This window comes from Calonectris borealis, chromosome 2, assembly GCF_964195595.1.
Source record: "Calonectris borealis chromosome 2, bCalBor7.hap1.2, whole genome shotgun sequence".
NCBI lineage: Eukaryota > Metazoa > Chordata > Aves > Procellariiformes > Procellariidae > Calonectris > Calonectris borealis.
Window position 1 is genome coordinate 5,026,005 of NC_134313.1, and position 17,800 is coordinate 5,043,804.

General features: G+C 40.2%; 1 protein-coding gene across 2 annotated transcripts in view; it reads left to right on the forward strand.

Annotated features, from left to right (window-relative positions):
* Positions 1 to 306: 306 nt before the first annotated feature.
* The window catches only part of PTK2 (protein tyrosine kinase 2), a 229,416-nt gene continuing 211,922 nt past the window's right edge, over positions 307 to 17,800 (forward strand). Inside the window, exons 1-2 of one of the 2 annotated variants that reach the window (XM_075141090.1) lie at positions 307 to 536; positions 15,447 to 15,505. The gene's annotated coding sequence lies outside the window, so the exon portion shown is untranslated. The remainder of the gene's footprint in view (positions 537 to 15,446; positions 15,506 to 17,800) is intronic. The other variant, XM_075141088.1, reaches the window with a different exon arrangement.

Consider the following 17,800-nt stretch of genomic DNA (forward strand, 5'->3'; position numbering starts at 1 on the left):
TCTGCGTTGCCTCGGGGAAGGAGGGCGGGAAGAGCCCCTGAGGCCGGCGAAGGGACGGGATGCGCCCCGCCGCCATTCGCCGCGGCCGCCCCTGACAGGATTCGAGGCGGCGGCGGGGACTAACGGGCTCGCGCCACCTGAGGCCCGCACGCCGCGCCTGCGCAGGCGGCGCGGGGCGGCTCCCCCCCCCAGTTTGAGGGACGGCAGCCTGACAGCCCCCCCTCCATCCCCCGCAGCCATGTTAGTGTGGGGAGCAAACCAGGCGGGGAGAGAGGGAGAGGGCAGCCGCGCATCCCATGGTGCAGCGCGCCGGGAGGGCGGGGGAGCGGCCTGGAGTGGCCGGGGCGGGTAGGCAGGCAGGCAGGCGGCTGCCCGCGCCGCCGCGCAGACCTACCTAGAGCGGGGCGGCAGGCGGGCGGCCTCAGCAGCCGGCGTTGGCGGGACAACGCCGCTGTTTCTCTTCCCCTCGCTCCAGCTCGCCGCGGCCCCTCCGCTCGTCGGGGGCCGGCCGGCCGGAGGCGGCTGCCCGCAGCGCGGTGAGTGCTGGCGGCAGGGGCTGCCTGAGGAGAGGAGGAGGAGGGGACAGAAGGGGCGAGGGGGACAGGCGGAGTGAGGCGCAACGGCCCCAACGGCCCTAACTTACATAACGGAGTGGGGGGAGAGGGGAGCGGTGGGAAGAAGTGGGGGGGGGGCAGCGGCTTCTCCTTCCGTGTCCCCCCCTTCCTCGGCTCGGGGTGCGACGACGGCCCCTACTCCGCAGAGGAAGAGCCGCCCGTTTCTTCTGTATCGCTCGGGAGGGGGTGCCATGGACACCGGGGAGGGGGCACAGGAGACACCTCCCCTCCGCCCCCCCATGGGGCACGCGTATGTGCCCGCGTACATGTACACACGAACCGCACGCCGTGGGTGTCCGCGGCTGAGGGCACCCAGCGGCCAGGGTACGAGCGAAGGGCTCCGGCCGGCCGAGGAGGAAAGCGGGTATGGGGGGGTGGGCTGGGGGTCCGGGCAGAGCCGCTTCCCTTCCCCCGCGGCGCCTGCGAGGGGGCTTGGTTGGGCGGTGTTGGGGGGACGGGCTGGATGGGAAGGGAATGGGAGAAGAGGAGGCTCCGGGGAGAGGTCATTTGGTGCACCGCCTGCCCCTTCCACCCTTCCCCGGGGCGAAGCCGGCCGCCCCCTCCGCCCTGCCTGCCCGCCCGGGTGGCTCGGCCCGCGGCCGGCCCTCCCTGCTCCCCGGGGCCGGGGCGTCCGCGCCGGTCCGGTCCCACCGGATGTGGCGGGAGGGCGGCGAGGTGCTGGCGGCTCGGCTGTGGCGGGGCCGCGGCTCGGCGAGGCGGAGCGGGACGGTCCGTAAAGTAAACAAAGGGAAAGGAAAGGGAGGAGGAGGTGTCCCCTCGCTGCCGGAGCCGGGCTGCTTGGCTTGCCCCTGCCTCGCTCCAGGCGTGCTGGTAAATCTGTGGTTGCTTCTTAGAGCCTGGGTGGGAGCGCAGGGGAAGTGGTTGAGGTTTCTTCTTTTTTGTGCGTGTTGGGGTTTTTGGGGGTTTGGTTTTGGGTTTTCTTTTGGGTTTTTTTTTGGTTGTTCTGTTACTGCGCTCGCTGGAGAGTGGGGTTGTTTGATCCGGAGAGAAGTAGGGGCAGCTCTTCGGTCACATACACGTTTTAACCCGGGGATAGCCTCCTCAATCTAGCGGGGGAGGGAGAGCAAATGCTCCTCAGCGTGGCTTTTGATCGCCCCGGCTGGTGCCGCAGAAGTTGGATTAGATAGAGGAGCCTTTGCACTTCTTGAAGAAATTTGATATTTTTTTTTTCGGTCGTAAACCCGATTTTGGAGTATAGTGAGAATTGTACTTCTGCAGCTGTAACAGTATCTTTCTCCTCAAATCCCTGGGACTAATTTTGAAGCATATGCTGTATATTGCCAATTTTCACATCCATTCTCTTTCCAAGTCTCCTTTACTCAGATGATGCTTTTTTGGAACAAGGGGTAGTCTTTCCCTTTGATTTCCCTTTTTTTTTTTTTTGCTGGCTGAAAGACTGTTCACTATATTGTTTCTATTAGTTGACTTGCAGTCAGTCTTATTTAAGTGCTCTGAAAGCAGAGTGTATCCTGTAGGCCCTAGCACTCTTGCAGTGTCAGCCTGCAGCTGAGTTTTTGGCAGTTTGATTAGGATAATAGCAGTGCTGTAGTAAATGCATTGAACAAAAAGTTCACTTGAAAGGAGAAACACTTGGGGATTCATATTGAAGTATTTAATGTATATGTTAGCTTAAAAGTGAAGTATTGCAATGTCCCTTAAAAATTCAGACTCCTTTGGCCTTTGGTTGTTTAATATCTTTTTTTTTCCCCTGTGTTAATTGGAAAAGTCCCACATTCCTCAAAGCTAATCTGCCTTTATCATTTCTGATTCTATTAAACCTGGGTAAGGTCAAGAGCGTAACTGGATTGGGGCCAGAAAATATTAAATGTTACATAGTTATTTGGAACAGCTTGTTACCTTACTGAAGTTGTCCATGTCTAAAATTCCACCACTTCCTTTCTCCACCCGGCTCCTTTTTTGTTACCTCTGAAATTAGGCTGTTATCCTACCTTGCATCTTTGTTGGAACACCTTTGCCCGTGTGGTGTGATTTACGGATGGGGGCCACTGCCTTTGGATTTCTTAAAGCAAGGTTTATGGCCGAGATTCTGTAAAGAATGTGTATGCGTACCTTTGAGATCGGAGCCCATGCAATAAATTTAATGGACCTAAAATATGAGGTACTGTTAACAATACAAACAAAAAAGCCCCCAAAAGAGGGAGGAGACACTAGTTGCTGGGAAACGTTTTCTCTCACAGGACTGTAAACTCTACAGGCTATTCATCAAGAGAAAAACAGTTCTGAAATTAATTTGTCTTTTGTGCTATTTTGTCTTAAATCCAGTTTTTGTAGAAGATGGCTTGGATTGATGTTTGTGTTGGTTTTGCGGGAAGGTTAAAATGCACACATAAAAGGAAGATGGCATAGTATTTATTTATTAAAAGGTCTAAGCTTTATTTGGCCTCAGCCTTAGGTATTATTAAAAGTACTAAGCATATGTATATGACATAGCAATCAACTAGTAGTGTATTGGAGTACTTATTCTAAGAATATTAATTTCTGGATTAGCACTCTTGTGTCTTGAATGTGTAATTTGCTGAAATAGCTTTAAAAATTGTTTCAACTGCTAGATATCTAGTGATGTAACTTTGCTTCAAAGTATGTTACATGTTGTTGAAAGAGCTTTTTTTTTTTAAAAAATATAATGGTTTACCACATGATGGCTAATAGTTGAATGGGGGAATGATTGGTTTTTCTTCCCCTGGTAGGCATTGCCATGTGTAGCAGTATGGTCTTTCATATGATAGAACATTCATAGTAACAATACATGCTATTCCCATTCCTTTTGTATCTCTTAGGATTTGTGGAAAAGCCTTTTTCACTATGGCGGAGAACTTTCTGTGTTCTCAAAGTACAGTTTTGAAGTACATTGTGTTGCTGGTTGTTCTTAAATATATGTATGTGTATTCATCTACAAGTTTTTGACAGCTAGCTGCACTGGTGTTTAAACAATAGTCATGTTTTGCAGAATATTGGTAACTATAAGTAGGTTGTAATTTTGCTGTAAAACCTGTATATTCAAATCTTGTATGTTTTTAGTCTTGCATAATTTTTTTGTCTTAAATTGAACATTTGTAGCTTTCATTTGATGTAGATTATTGCATAAAGTGCCTCTGTATTCTCACGTTCTGGACAAATTTCAATAAATTGGTAGAAGTTATTTAAAAAAGTTATTTATAAATTAAGAAAATATTCTACACTTACACTAGAATTCATACTCCAGATCTTTTTTCTTGTGTTACAACTACCACTCTGGGATTGCTAGTAGTGAAAACATGGGTTTTATTTACTTCTTACCAGTAAGCTTTTGAGTCCTCATTTTGGACAGCTGTCAATGAAAACTCAGGTGTGTGACTGATACTTAGCTCCATCAGATGTAGTTTCCAGACTAAATCTGTTTTTTCTCTCATCTTGTATTAGTGTAATTCTAAAGTTTCAAGTACCATTGCTAAGTAACATGAAAACATGGACATATTGACTTAATTTCTTGAAAAGGTTTTAATTAGAGGTCAAGATTTTAAAAACTGCAACAAACAAATCCTTACTGTATCACTTTGAGCTCTTGTATGGAACGACAGCAGAAATGATTTAGGAACACTTTAGAGAACACTGTTGAAGAAAGTGGCTATTTAGGGACTGAACAGCTTGAAAACCTGCAGGTTTTGTGTTGTAGGCTTATATTTTTATTTTCCCTACCCCATTCATTTTAACTTTGTGTTCTTTCTACCATGTAAGCTTCCTAAGGTAGGAGTTTGTCGCTTGCTCAGCATTTAGTGTTCCTGACACTGGGATACAAGTCTTGCAACTGGGGGGACTTTTGAGTGTTAAGTCTTCATGAATAGAAAATGGTTTAAAAAAAAAAACCCCAACCGCACAAAAAAAAAAATCAAACAACCAAAAGCACAAAAAAACTTCAGATGGCTTGATCTGATTTTCTCTGTTTGTATTAAAGCAGACACAAGAGACACAGTTGTGATTACCCAGGTGTGTTGTTCCGAAAGGTGTATGAACTACTAAAATTTGCAAGGGGATGTTTTGAAAGCTAGGTCAGAGGTATGTGTTTTTGGAGGGAGTTGACACAGGGAATGATGAGTGTGAAAGTCATAGTTTCAGAGATGGCAGGAGAACCACAGAAACTGAGTGCTCTCTGGCCTGACAATAATTGAAATCTGGAGATGCAGATCACTGGTGGCGTCAGTGGTTCATAGTTTAAGAAGAAATTGGGGAATAGTTTCTGAAATCTGGTTTACAAGGTTTGAATGCAATTTCTTTCAAGTAAAAATCAGAATGGAAGAGGTAAATAACAAAAGCTGAAGGCAACAGGCTTTGTTAGAGAACATCTGAGGCTTTGCTTGCATCAGCATTAATTGTGGGTACATCTAAATTTTCTTCAGATCTGCAGCAGTCCACGGCTGAACTGGTAAAACTCTCCTGTATTGGATTTCCTTTGTCCCCTATGACTTGAAGCCTTTTTTTCCACCCTCTAACTCTCTGCATTGGTCCTCTGCCCTTTTTTTATCATGTTCAGTGCAGAAAAGGCATATAGAAAAAGTTTAAGTAGGTTTTGTTAACTTCCTATTGCACTGAAGTGTTACTCTCCCCCCGCCCCCCCCCCCCCCCTTTCCTGGGAAGGGGAACTGACCAAGCGCTCAACTCTGTTTCATTTTGCTGCAGGGTTCCAACTTCATACAGTGTAATATAGGTCAATTTAGAGCTTAATCCTTAAGATTAATCTTGACCCTTTCCCTGCCCATGGAACTGTAATTTTACTCATTACCCTGGACTAATTTCCTTCCTTTTGACCAAAACTGTATAAGCAAAACATGTGCATCAGTTTTCCTGGAGACAGTAATGGGAGATGACATATTCTTTGCCACTATCATTCTAGGTACATTGATGAATAATAAATCTAGAAGCATTTAGACAGTGTATATGTTAAGAGTCCTTAGATGAGGCACTTCTCATTGCCTTTGCAGAGGTTGTAGTGATACAGCTAAAGCTGTTCTCACTGTTCGGGACAGTAAGAAAGAGGTCAGAGGGCTCTACTGACTGCTAACTACTACTGCTTCCTGCTGCCATGCTTGGGGTTTTTCATTGTTTACCCACACATGAAAATGTGCAATTCCTGCTTTTGTTTTATTACGTTTTGGGGGAGGGGAGAGGGAGCAGAGCATCTGAGGCTGTAAAGTATCTTTGGAAGTCAGAGATTATTTTTCCTTTTTTCCCATTAAAGTTCCTGGGAAGGATTTGAAGCAGCGGCTGATTTTTTTTTTTTTTTTTTTAATATGGGAAGGAGCTGATACTCTTTCCTGTTTTCTTGCTGCTAGGATAGCAAATAATTTGGTTGCAAGGGGGTAGCAGAAGACTAGTTTAGCAGAAGCTCAAAATGAGCTAAATGATATATTTTAGAGATCTGAATGCACCTCTTTAATCAGGTACCTAGCTTTTTTCCCAGACCTTTCTTAATGCTGCAAGGAGTGTTTACTGGTATAATCCATGGGGCATAGAATAGCCAGTAAGGTCTCGGGTCCATCTACATTTGATACTTAATTTCCTAGCATTGCCTTCAAGATTACTGCTGCTGAAGATAACCGGTAAGAGACTTATAAATCCCAATGTCTGAGTTACACCCAGTGGTGGGGATTTATATCAATCAATACCTGTTTCATCCTGTTTGTTGTAGGTTTTATGTTCACTGTGAATGCCGAGGCAAGTTTCTCCTCAGTAATATTCTGTAGCATTGAGATTCAGAAATTCTGTGATCTTTAAAACAGAATTTCCTTTTACTGATTTTGGGCAATCTTTTGAATTCTTTTTCTATGAAACATAGTGTAAAAGCATAAAATCCACTGCCATTTTCTTATTTTTACATAGGTATCTGCGATTGATTTCCTTTTTTGGACTAGGCAGTCGTAATCTTTCTGTCCTGTGAGGAGAAAAATTGGCTATGTTCTGGTTTAGAATATTGGAATTTTTATTGCCCATTTTTCTCAAGTAAAGGTTGATACAGAAAGGAGAGAAATAAAGTTAATGTTTAAAAGAGTACCGTTCCTTTTTATTTTTGGTTAATTAACCAAGCTGTTTTCCAACTTCTTTTTCCCTGCTATTTCTAATACACTTTTCTTCAAGCAGAAATTCCTTTTGCTGGTGGCTGAATGCTCTTGTGGTTCTTTTATACCTGCGTATACCTCAGGTTTTAGCAGTCTCCTCCTTCATTCTTTCTGCTCCTTTACTGATGCTTTTCTGTAGTGGAAGCTGTTTAAAGGCAGGGTTACTTCTTCATAATTGTTTTTACAGTCTAGGCAGTAGCATGCAAAAGTAACATGTGTAACGGGTATCTTTATAGTTCAGTTGCTTGAACTTACTCATTGTAAAGAGTTAAACTTCATACTACTTTAATTTTGTATTAGTCCTATTGCCCTTTCTTCACCCTTTCCCCCAGCAAGTTCCAGAAAGTGATGGAGGTATTGTATTTTTGCCAATGCCTAGGACCTCTCGTGGTTGATACCACTGTTCTTGTTAACCAATTATGGAAGGAGATAGGAAACATTGATACAACCAACAGTATTGGAAGTCAGGAGACAAGAATTTTATTTCTACCTCTTTTGTGGCTTATTTTTTTCCTTTTGATGGCTAAACTAATTTATCTGCTGTGCTGTTGTTTATTCCCCTTTAAAATAAGGACAGTGCTTTGCTCAGGCTTCATCTGCTGGCATATAAACACATGGCAATTCTGAAGTGCTTTCTGTAGAGGTGTCTGAAGTACCTGACACAAGGAAAAGTAGAAACCGTGATGTTAGATCAAGGTTGTTCATTTAAGGTGCCGTCTTACTGCTTGGAATGAACCTTGGCATGGCCATCACAATTAATTCATGTTTGTCAGTGTACTTGTCAACCTTTCATGATGCCTGACTCAGAACTGCATTTGCATTTACTGAATAAAATGCACTTGCACTTATGAATAGGAACAAAAGCTGGTTGATAATACGTGTATAAAAATGCACATCCCTCTGAGATGAGCCACAAGTTGGAGAGTTTCAATCTCTAAGTTCCATTTTTTAATTGTGTTGAAGACTGTTAAATTTTATTACATTTTTAACTAGTTTTCTATTGCCAGCGTTCACCCAGGAAATGTTTACACACTGCTGACATGGAAGGGTCGCTTCCTTGCAGTGAAGCTCTCTGCAAACGTTACAAATTACAGTTTCTGTTCTTACTCTTGTGTTAACAGCACTATTATGAAAATTCTGTTAATTAATGGCTAAAGAAGTAATTCTGAATTTTTATCAGCTCTCATTTTCTATTTCAGGCTTAAGTACTATATCCTAGAGGCTTCTAGATTCCAGTTGGTTAATTAATTATCTTGTCATTTTCACTTTAGTTTGTATAAATCACAAAGCTGATTGTTTTCTTTACTTGTTCTAGTGCCTCTCCACTCCACAGCTTCTTCCTACTCCATATTTAGTGCATTTTGAATTTTGTTGTTCAAATGTCCGCTCAAAACATGCTTTTCAAGTTCTGCAAGAGCTGAGTAAGCAGTGATGTGCAGGTTATTGATTGATTGGTGCTCCATTTGTGATTAACCTTGTTCTGCTGGTGCAGAAAAACAAATGCTCTGCTGTGGTGTAGCAAGGTGGTAAATACTTGGAGTAATTGTTCTACTGAATTCTATACTGATAGGATTTAGTTAGAATGCGATTTTCAGTTCTGGACACGGTACATCGAGAAAGGGTTTTCCTCTCTTTTGGGTGCTTTCAGTAGGCAGATCAGATACCTGAAGAATATGACACACAAGAATTGAACAAATTAAGATGTTAACTTTTTATCTCCTCGTAGTCTTAAGTTATTCACATGCATTAGGCTACTACAAGGAGGAAGAACATAAAGGTTTATGGGGGCTAAAACAAGAAATAGTTGACTTAAATAGGTCTTGGGGGGAAGACTTCTAATGTTAAGAATAACAAACCATTGGACAAGAATAGGGAGGGGACTCTTGTCACTGACAGTATCTAAGAATAAATTAGACGTCTGTCAGAAAGGAAATGCTATTTATCCCTACTTCAGGAGTGGCAGATTGACAAGATGACCTCTTGAGTCCTATCCAGCACTGATTTTAGTGATGCAAACAGGTAAACAACGTGGGGTTATTATTTTCAGTTTTATGCCGATAGTCAAAATGTAGTTGACAGTAACCCCAGCAACTGATAGTTTTCTCTGAGCTCTTGTAAGGAAGTCCTCTTTGTTACCTTGTTAGTTATTGCCTGAAACTGTGCAGCTTTGATATAAATCTGTTGCAGGCAAAGCATCTTGTATTTTCTTTGTGGAATGCTGTTTGCAGTTACAGCTGTAAAGGTCATGGAGAGAAGATCCCTTCCATAAGTGAAACATCTGCATTCTATAGATGCAGATGTTACCTAAATGTGGCTTGAAAAACCAGAATTATAAACTGGTTACTGATATTAGAACAATTAGCTTAGTTGCCATTTTGTTGTACATTTACAAAATTTCATGGAAGAAAACATGCAAGACGTCTAAACTGTGCAAGCAAGTTAATAAAGTGGCCTTAGAGGATGACTTTTCTTATTCCTTTTGGTATTGCCCTATAATTAATGACTATATGTTATTACATATTAATAAACTGAGCTTTGCTTTCAGAATAATAGGAACTTTGGTGGATCTATAGTTTCTTTTTATGTCTATCTTTCACTCTTTAATATGATAGCTTGTATTTTGATGTTGCATCAGTAGGCTTCCTCTTAATTGTAACTCAAATTAATCTATTTTAAAGCAAGTCAAAATGTTTCTCAGCGTTTTGTCATGGAAGGAGTAAGTCACTGCTGAGCTTGGGAAACAGAATTAAGTAATCTTTAGTGAAAATGTGAATGGAGACAAATTAAAACATGGTCTGTATGCCTTCCTGTACTCAGTACAACCTCTGCTGGAAACTAGTATTAATTACACACTCTGCATTTGAGACGTTCCTTATGAAAGAATAAACTCATTGATCGGATAGCTTTTTAAACACTATGTTAAAATTTAGAGGCAAAAGCTGCTGGAATTAACATTTCAGTGCTACATCTGGGCTTTCAGGGAGCCTCTAAACTAAAAGGTGGAGCTAAGAGTGTACGTTTGTGCAGTGTGTATAAACTCTTGTAAGCTGTTTGCTATGGTCTGGGGAACTAAAAGTCATTTAAAAAAGCCCAATGTGGTGTGGAGGCAAGGGGAAGCCTCTTGCTCATCATTTGTGTTGAATTCTGTTTAATCAGTTGTAAAAGCACCTAGTCAGACTAGATACTAAATCTTCATTATTAGGGTAATATAATAATTTCAGATTTACGTGGATTCCTTGTTTAGCATTGCCTTTGTAGATTGTGTGACTTTGGCTGGGGGGGGGGATCTCCTCCAAGGTGGAGGATAGCATTGTTATTATATACCTTAGTGCATATGTACATAAATTGTTGGACATTTTAATTAATCAATGGTTATCGGGGAAAAATCAATCTATTTCCGGAATTGAATAATATTCCTTTTATTTTGCCCATGTATTTGGATGGTGCAGTTTAAGGATTGAAGTTAGTTGAGAAATAGGGGGAAAAAAGTATATGGCATGTGTATCTCTTGTGGGAATATTCTGACTGTCTCTTCTTGAATGCTTTGTGAATATTAGATTGAGTTTTATTACTTGTATTTCTTGGGTTGTGGGTGGAAACAAAAATAACATAGTCAGAGCCCCTGTAAAACTTAGTCAAGGAATGGAGTCAAAAGGAGAGGGATATAACACCAAATAAGCTGCTTTTCCATCTTCTGCCTAGAGTTTGCATCAATATTTCATTTTTATAAGAAATCAAGCTTTAGTTCTCTGGATTTCATTCCCTTGTTGCTGCACATTTGTTACCTACATGAAATTAATGAACAACCAAGTGGATTTCTTTAGGAGATTAGGCACCTTTAGAAGAAGATGGTGTGCAGCATAGACAATTAATTCTCAGATGGGGATTTAAATGAAGGGAAAGTTTAGTTGTGTCATAGGCTACAAAGCCCCTGCTGATTCAGCCTTAGTAGAAGGGGGAGAGTTTCTTTGTGTGATGGCAGTACTGCTTGTCTCATACTGTTTCAGTGCTTTCAACAGCTAGTTTTATGCCTTGCTCTCTTTTCATCAAAAGAGGAGCGGGAATTCTTAGACAGGAGTGTGTATCATTGGGTTCATTTTACAACTGAATCAGCTTTTTCTTCTCTTAAAGGCAAACAAAACCTTTAAACTGTTTCATAATCTGGGAAGACTATTGAACACAGAAGCTTCCTTTCCTACAAAACAAATTTTGGAGTTCTGTAATGTATTTATCTATGTGACTTTTTGGGAGATAAATGGGGATTGCATTGAAGTTCTTTTTTTCAAAAGTCTTTGTTACTTCTGTCGAAATGGGTATTGAACTACAGTATTCTCAAGTGGGAGTAGGAACGCTGGTCATATTATAGCAAGCAAAAGATCATAGAGTGGAAGTACGGGAAGGGTGAGGACTGCAGCAAGTTGTGAAAATAAATGTACATAAAGCACGCCTGCTTTAATACCTTACTCTTGAAGTTGATAGAAGTGGTAAAATACCACAAGACCTTGTGGGTTGCTGAGTCGAGATCAGTTTTGGAAAGGCAAGATGAAAGTAGAGAGTCTTGACAAAGGAGTTGAAGCATAGTCAAAGTGAAATGGGGAGGGGGAAACTGTGCTGCCTATGTGCATATAATGTGAGTACTTAATGCACAGCTGTCACTTGAAATATGATAGTGTTTTGGACTGAGTGTTACAGCAGATTTAAGTGTTATGTTTAACTTGTGTTCTATGTTGTTAAATCTTTTTCTTTATAGCTGATTTTATATGATGCCCTTATGAATAGGAGGTGATAATAAGTATGGACTCCTTTATTTTTTTGGTGTTTTTAATATGATGCGGAAGTGAGATCTTACTGCAGTTTGCCCTTCCCCCAATTAAGTTATAACAATCTGGTTAAAAGTTTCTGTAGAACTACTGGTGGTGAAGCTGACAGTGGCCATATGGATATGTTTTGTGGTGACATGTTTAGGGTCTATGTTTGGGTCCACTGAATCTTTCAAAATTCTGCTTTATGGACTACGTTATTCTGGTGTCCAAGCCACTAAGCAATGTTAAGATCAAGTTAGTGCTTTTACACCAATTATCCCGAAACACTAAGGGTTTCAAGACTACTAAATCTTTACAGCATTGTATCCATGCAAATAGAGCCTTTGAGTCAGTCTAGAATTCAGTAGCTGCCTTGACTGTTCTCGGACTTTTCCTGAAGGCCATAGGTCATTTGTTAGTAGACTGTACTCAGGGCTGCGTTGCACTGTTCTTCTGCATAGGTTTCTTCTTGGTGCTACCGCTGAAAGTGCTCCAGGCAGGTCCATTACCCTCATTGCTTGAGGTGTAGAGAAGCTGTGTATATACAGTTGTTTACGCAAGATATAGGAGAGTATCTAAAAACCTGTGCGTACTGTATAACTAGCAGGAACAATAACATTGCAGATAACTTAGTTATAATTATGTCTCATCTCCACTAAAGAAAATATTAGTTATGTCCAGAATTGCTGTTACTGTTTTTTCCCTGCACTAGCAGAGCTCTTGAAGCCTTTCCTGTCTACCATGATCTTTTGTGGAGTTGCCCTGTGTCTTACTGTAGTGCCAAAGGCACATCATTAGAGACCAGATCTGATCACATTAAATGCTTTATAAGGATAAAAATGTTGCACGACACTAAACTGTTTATTCGCTTTGCTGCTGCAGATCAGAGGTAGAAGGAGAGGGAAGTGAAACAAGTTTATCTTTTGTGGTCCATCTTTAGCTTTGTAAGGCTTGACATGATGAATTGCTGTATTGAAATGGAGTGGAGGATTTGGGAGAGAGTTAGAAGGAGAGGAATTTGTAAAGAATAAATTAATGGAATGATGAGAAAAGAGCAAAGACGACAAATTTTCTTGAAGAACGTGATCAAAGAGCATTAAGGGTAGTTGAAAACAGAAGGAAGCTGAGGAACGAGGTCCATGCCTAGAAGATATTTTAAGATTCTTCTTCTTGGATACTAGTAATTGGCTTATGTCTTCAGTGATATGCTTGGTGAAGAAGTCAAACTGGAGAGGGAATGGAATGATACTGGAAAACAAAACGTAAAATTTCAGACAGTGTATATGGAGATTTAGATCTACAAGTAAGATGCTCTATCTTTTAGTTGAAAACCAGGTAGAATTATGTGTGATTTTTAAGAGGAAAATAAAGTAGGACAGTGATAGATAAAACTGAGTAAAAAAAAAAAAAAAAAAAAAAAAAAACAAATAAAACTGGACCAAATGCGTGACTTACAGCCGCCAATTGGAAAAAGTCTAAAAAGGAATAGTTTTCCACCACAAAAAATGTGTTACACTTAACATTTAAATATTGTCAGTTTACTGAAAACCTCTCCCTTGTCGAGAAAGGTAGAAAAATTTCAAAAGCCATGAAAAATTCCTTCCTCCCCCTCCCCCCACCCCGGAGCAGATATATTTGCGGTTTTTTTGCTTTAAAGAAACCATTTTGTAAGATATATAGGGTTTTTTTTTTACAAAACGTTGAAATAAAAGTGCAATATTTTGCTTAACCCAAACCACTTTTTATGTTTAATCTCCTTTTGACCACTTTAGAAGCTTTCAGTATTTATCCCAATTAGAATGAGACTAACTGATGTCTTAAGAAGCATTACAACTGGTCAAACATGAATTGAGCATAGGAGAGTTTTTGTCACCGCTTGCTTCCTAAGTAATTGATGAATGAATTAAATCAGTAAGTAATCTGCAAGAACAAATCTTGGGAAGGTATGCCTGGAAACGGCTGTCAGTGTAAGGGAGATGAAGTGATCCTGTGTTTGGATTGTCTCTGACTGCATTACTCTCTTAATAGCTAACGACCAGAAGAGAGGCCCTTTATCTGTGCTCTAGGGTTGCCGTCCAACGTCAAATCACAGTAGCATGTGTTTGTACGCTGAATTTTACACACATGGGTAGTTCTATTGAAAATCTGGGGGATGACTTGTGTGGAAAATTTAATATGCTTGTAAGTGTTTGCATTATTGATGCCTAAGTAATTAAAATAATATTTTTTTCTAGTATTTGGTGCATTTTTGATGTTGCATGTGAGTAAGTCCCGTGATATTACACACACAATTATTTTAACAAATGCTTTAAGGGTGCTATTGACGTACTTTCCAGAGTGGGGAAAGGTCATTACTATCGGTCTTGGAAATTAAAAGTAGCTTTTGCCGTATCAGAAGACATCTTTAATTAAATCAATAACTGCACAGGTTTCTCAGGCTGAGAAACGGTCTCATAAGCAATTTCCCTTTTCATAAAGGACTTGTCATGATGTCATTCCCATTGTGTTGATTGTTGGTGTTTTCACGAATTGTCCCAAATCATGACTAATTCCCTAAAAATATTCAGAGCAGACATGATTCTGGGGAAAGCTGTTGTTTGCCACTCAGTCTGGTAGAGATAGTGGGACAGCTGGCTAACTTAGCAGATTTTGTGTTAACTTTAAAATTAGTATTTCGAGGCAGTGCCATTCTTTTTACATGCCACCATAAAAGCAGTTCAAGTTTTCGGTGATATTTTTCCCGATGGTATGGATGGGTATTTCAGGTGAATGTCTGTGGCACATTTCTGTGGCCTTCATGTAGAAATTTAAGTATTTTGGTTTTCTTATTATTTCAGTTTATTAGAGGTTAGATGAACACTTAAAATAGGATTTGAGTGTTCTGTTTTTTAATAAAAAAAATCTCTGCACAGTTTCTCTTTTTTGTGTTACTTTATCTCATCAGATTCTTTTCTCGTGTGGAAATCTTTTGGTGGCCTTTGTGTGTGGGAAAAATTTAAGTAGCTAAGGTGAATAAAGTTTCAGAAACAGTTCTTAAAAATTGATTTCTCAGTGCTTAATATGTAAGCTTAGGCTTTCTACTGGTACTGCCTTTGTCCCTGTAGTATATATTTGTTCGAGAGGCAAAAGAGCAAAAACAACTAACAAAATAGCAAACCCAACTCTGGATTACTCAACTCTGGAGTTCTTTCGGTTCGATCATTTCCTTTAAGGAGAAAAACCACAACTCCTTCTGGACAGTGTATTACGTGTGTGTTTTGAGCTATATCTGTCTGTATTTGTTACTTCAGCTAAAAACTGGCTTGGCTGTCCTATGATGCACATACCCTGAGGAAATAAATGCTTTTACCTAGTTCCTCCCACACACTTTTTTTTTTTTCCCCAGGGAAGCACTCTTTCTAATCCTAGATCTTGATGCTGCTAACGTTTTGAAACACTCATCAGCGTTTTCAATACTCACTGAATTGTTGTTTCCATTAAATGTATGTTAGCTATATGAAAGGTTCACTTCAGAATCCTTCTTTAACCCTCCTCCTTCTTCAAAATACCAAAACTATACAACTTATGAAATTTTTAGTTTACTTTGATGGGACCTACAGGATTTCTGGCAACGTGCTTTGTCAGGTATCTATTTTGAGTTCAAATGTAAGCCCTTGGCTTCTACTTCTACAAACTTCTTTTGTGTGGGGGGGTTGGTTTTTTTTTTTCCTTCGTAAGGACTTCCAGCTAAATAATCTGCACTTGTAAAATAGGGTACATACTGCAGCTCATTCCTTTGGAAGGTTATCTTGTCTTCACAATAAGAATATCAGTTATTTGCTTTAAAGCTTGTTGGATATTTGAATACTTTGATGTTAGGTCAAGAAAATAGCCTGATCAGTTCTAAATGTTTATTTCAGATTACATGTTCCATCCTGTGTTGAGCACCTGCTGCTGAGAGCTGGAAAGCCTACTTAAGGTATGTGGAACAGCTAATGTTTTCACTTTCACACAGCGTTTTATTCTGGGTAAAACGGTTCAAGTTGAGATTTTTTTTGTTGTTGTTCTTTTCTTGTAGTTATTGCTGAAAGTCCTAATTTTTAAATAGTGGATGTTAAAACGGAATTTCTTGGTTTGTCTTTTCCCCTGAGCCTCCTAGAACTGGCCTTTCTCTAACATGCCGTTTATGGCCCTTCCATTCAGCCTGAGGGCTACAGAGGTGGGTAGGCCCGTGCAGCAAGTAATTTATTGTGCCTGGGAGGAATTTGTAAGGTGTTTTCTTGCTTACCATAAATGCTTAGCTGGAAATTGTCTGACCAGACTGATGTACTGGCTTTGGAGCGAAATATTAATGATTCTCTATTTTCACGTTCTGCTTTTCTGTAGTACCTAAAAATTTGTCTTAAGCAAAATTTTCACTGCAGGGGCACCTGGCCTAATCTTAAGTAGTTTTGCTGTAAGCAGGAGTAGAGAAGTTGGGTAACCACAGTATTCTTCACAGTATTACAGGAATCTATTTCTGTTCTCCTATTTTTTTTGGGTCCTTGTGACACCCCCCTCTCCCAGGGTGAATATATTTGCAAACTTCAGTTTTGTTCCTCAATATTCTTGGTATTTCTGACTTCTGCTTTTATTGGTGCTGACATACATGGATGTTTGGAATATTCTTACATTTGAGTGTGGCTAGAATAATGTGATGGATCTTTTTTTTTTCTTTTCTAGTTTGGTGGTTTTTGTTTTCCTTTTCTTTCTACAGCCTTCTCTGTAGTTGGTGGTATGGGAGCCTGTATTACATTATTTTTTTCTGTTTCTTAGGCTTTGGCAGGTAACAAAATTCATCGCCTGCCACTTCAAGAGCACTTTTGCATCTAACTTGCTAATGTGGAGAGCCTTATTTAAAACTTCTGTATCACCTGTTTTAGATTATGTTAATGTTCTCCTTGCCTGGGCTGTAATGTACTTGAGGACAAAGGATATGTGGCTGCTAGCATTTCATGTGGACTAGGCCCCTAATGGGATTTCAGACTGTTATCTTGCAGTTTGACTTCAGAGTACTGCCTCTCCAGGATCTCTCCATATTTTCACCTTCAGGAAACAGCAGAGGGTCACTTAGCATCTCCTGACTATCTAAATTTGCAGGGGTAGATGTCTTTATTCTTCAGTAGGTTTTTTGCTTAACTTCTTACTTCGTGAATGGTCTGGATGTTAGTCAGCCTTTCTTAAACTTCAATTTTCAAGTTTATGGTGGCTAATTGCTTCTCCTTTCTAATTTCTCCTTTCCCTTTTCTGGTATGGGATGATGTTTGTGTTATGCAGTTGGCTTTTTTCCAAGGAATTCCATCTACTTTCACCACTCCAAGGAATAATTTGAGTGGTTTAAAAAAAATAGTAGTCTTCAGTTTTGTCACCTAACTTGGAAAAAAGCCAAAGTACTTCAGTTTGAACAAAAAGCACCAGTACTAATATTTTTATCAATTAAGACTAAAATTTGTTGCCTTGTGTATCATGTTAAAACTGAATTATGATTTGGATGGAAACTCAGACATTTTAAAAACTTTTTTTTGAACATGGAAAACTAATAGTGTGACAAACCCAGAAAGCAAGGGGATGGGGGGAAAACAGGCCCACCCTCTTCAGTTTATCATATATAAAAGCCTACAAATCAGACCTATGATTTCAGTTTTTTTATGCTTCCTTTCATTTTGTTTGACCTTTTAAAAGGAACAGCTATGATTGTCGTGATGTCATAAGCAAAAAAGCACGCTTCTATGTCTTGTGAACTGAAGCCATTTGTTCTTTGGAATACATCGTTTGTAAAAGGCTGAAGTGAGTCATATCCTGGTAAAACCATGACAACTAAGTATTTATTAGTTTGTTAGGTAAATATCTCGCACTACCTTCCTAGGTAAGACTTTGTAGAAAACCAGCCCTGTGAATAACAAGGCTGTGAAATGTGATGGCAAGTAAGAAGAAGAAACAGTGAAGGATCTTAAATGTAAATTGCAAGTACTTCTGACTTTGTCAGGTTTACATTGAAATATGTGTATTTTTTCTGGCTGGGGATTTGGTAAGAGGAAGAGATTAGTGCTACTTACTCCTTGAAATTGGTATTATATATGCAAATACTGGAATGACAGTTCCAGTGGAAATGGCAGAAGAATGTACTGAATCTCTTGCTTACCCAGCTGCTTTACAAACTGTTATTGTAAGTCTTACATTCAAATTGCAAAAATTAAACTCTTATGTGTATCACGATAGTCCTTTCATTACACCA